This window comes from Salvia splendens, chromosome 12 (genome assembly GCF_004379255.2).
Source record: "Salvia splendens isolate huo1 chromosome 12, SspV2, whole genome shotgun sequence".
Lineage (NCBI taxonomy): Eukaryota > Viridiplantae > Streptophyta > Magnoliopsida > Lamiales > Lamiaceae > Salvia > Salvia splendens.
Window position 1 is genome coordinate 6,821,002 of NC_056043.1, and position 3,111 is coordinate 6,824,112.

The window sequence follows — 3,111 nt, forward strand, 5'->3', positions numbered from 1 at the left end:
CGTGAATTAATTGTCGAGTGGATTGTTGTTGGATAATTTTCGTGACCTAATTTTGAGGTGGAATTTTTTACTGTGTCAACTTTATTGAATATGTGACGTGGTTACTTTGAATAATTAATGTGGGGTGAATTTAATTAATTGATAATTTTTTATGAGAGCTAGAAATTTGTAAAGTAAATCACAATGTGAATTTAAATAATTCATTTCCGTGAGGAATATTGATTGGACTCAATTTCGTGTTGGATCCGATAAATTGAATAAATAATACAAAAATCCAGTTTGTTGAAAAATAAATTGTGGGCTGCACAATTTAAATAAAATACAAAGGACCGTGAATCAAGCTAATTTAATTAAATATTTTCCTCCTTGACTTGGTCACCAAGACTTTCCTTAGTTCAAATTTTAAATAAATATTTTGCAAAGATTTTTCCTCTCCTCCGTGATCTGCGAATAAAATTCAAAAAAAATAAAAAATAAAATAAAATAAGCCTCTCCTCCACCTAAATTATTTGGTTTGGGCTTGTTTCTAATATAATTGGTTGGGGCGGGAGCAGCCGAAATTAATCGAAAACATCTAAGCCTCTGATTGGGAAAATTTTATAATCTTGAACAGGGAAAATAATTGGAGACATAGGATGCATGCATTTTATTTACTTATTTGAAAATGGTGTTGATTTATGTATTATCTAAATGCTAAAGGTGAATCCTCGCAAGCAAAACGTGATACCAAGAGAAGGAAATACTTGTGAATTAAGCAATCGAAGTGAGCTTTCTTTTAAATAAAGACGATGTCCTAAATATTTTATCGATGGGAATGAAACTATGTTTATCATGCCTTGCTTTGATTTTAACGTGCCTATCTGATGTGGCTTTTGCCATTATTATTTAAATCGAATTTGGGTCCTTGTAGGGCCGCAAACCCTACTTGGATTAGTGCACACCTATGGTAGACCGTGTGCTAGCGTATGGGTTGGTCGTTCTAGTGACTTGGTTTGTGGCCACATTCCATGTCATGTATGTGCAGATATGGTTAACGTCTATGGAAAAATAACTGATTAATCGACTTTTTACAATGGGACTGATTTTGAGTGCCTCGGGCCTTTCTAAAGCTAAACCCCGATGGTCACTTATGGATGGCATGATAAATATTATTTTGATAACTTGTTTTCAGTATAAGTCCACTGAGTAATTTTATAGTACTTAGTCATGCATGTGTTTTCCTTATGTGCAGGTTGAGCGGCGACGAGCAATTGGTGGTGTTGAGCAATTAAAATTTGAAGTATTATTTGGTTATCTTTGAACTACGAGTGTCGTCGTGTCCCACACATGACGTTACTCTTTCTCTTGAACGCTTCCGCTGAGACATTGTTTTTACTCATCATTTATTAAGCTGTGAACCTTATTATTTGGATATTTGAAAACTTGATATCTTTTGGATAATGTCAAACCCTTGGTCATTTTTTTTAAATATTAATTATTGGTCAAACTCTTTATTGAAACCCTAGTTTTCTTCGTCTGTTTACTGAGTTCTTTTAATCACGATCGCCCGTATTTATTAACCCTAAAGGGCGGTCGTGCCAGTTTGGTATCAGAGCATCAGTTCTTTCCGCTCTGGACCCAAGAGTCTTTTTGAGTCAAAATCTATTCTTATATTAATAGGCTAAAGTGTTAAACATCGAAGGCTCAACACCACAACTCGTCACGCCCAACCACGAAGAAAGAGGTAAAAGTATTTTGGTGACTTTTGGTTTGGATTATTGAATATTGGAAGTTGCAATGGAAAATTTTGCTTTTGGAGATTGAAGTCAATACTATGGTTTTGAAAAATATTGTTCGAAATGTGAGATGATATATATATATATGATTGCTCTTACTTGATTGTGAAGCATGATTTTTGCCAAATATGATGAATATTGTCAAACATGTGAAATTGTATCTTTCTCGATGACGAAAATATGTGAATGTATGTTGAACTTCCATGAGTGTTGGAAAATCTAATTTTCATTTTATTCATATATGGTGGGATTTACATGGTATTGGAAGTTGTGGAACGCAAAGTATGATGTATGTGATTTTGATAGATACAAATGTATAGAGTATGAAATACAACTCCTATGGTGATGAACTTTTTGCTTGTAACCAATAGGCACCTATAAAATATGCGATAAATAAGTTTGCGACAATAATAAACGTGGAGGTGTGAAATGTCTAATACGAGGCAAGTAGCCTATGGGAATCTAGAAGTCGACGTACTGTGATTTGATGAAATACAAAATCAAACAAAATGAGCGAACCATTTACCTTGAGGGCAAAAGTTTTATTCTTGACGTGATACAACTATCATACCTCTATCTTGTATACATATCCGTATGCATCTACATCATACTCCATATTCCTTTCTATCTTTGAGTTGATGTTGAGATTTCCATCTATGTAGATGGTCGGATCAAATTACGCTCCGATGCGTAATCGTTATGCCAGAAATAAGAACTTACCAGTTGAGAGCTACAGAGAATACCAGTGGGATGGAAAGATCTACCTTATGGTTTACGTCGCCGAGTTTTACGATCAATGGATGGACGCCTACGCATATGGGGGAGCCACCCATCACGCGGGAATCACAAAGCTCATCCACACCCTACAGCCATCTTGGAGCCAGTGGGTCGCCCATGTGGCAGATTCATTCACATGGTATAGCTATGGAAATTTCTCCTTCCTTGGTTGTGATTGATACTAAGTCCCCTCGCGGTACGTACTCGGGCGGGCTATACCATGTGAATGAATCTGTCGCCTGGGCGACCCACTGGCTCCAAGAGGGCAGTAGGGTGCGGATGAGCTTTGCGATTCCCGCGTGATGGGTGGCTCCCCCATACGGGTAGGCGTCCATCCATCGATCGTAAAACTTGGCGACGTAAACCATAAGGTAGATCTTTCCATCCCATTCGTATTCTCTGTAGCTCTCAACTGGGAAGTTCTTATTTCTGGCATAACGATTACGCATCGGAGCGTAATACGATTCGACCATCTACATAGATGGAAATCTCAACATCAACTCAAAGATAGAAAGGAATATGTAAGATATATGGCTCAAAATGATGTTGAGAGTATGAT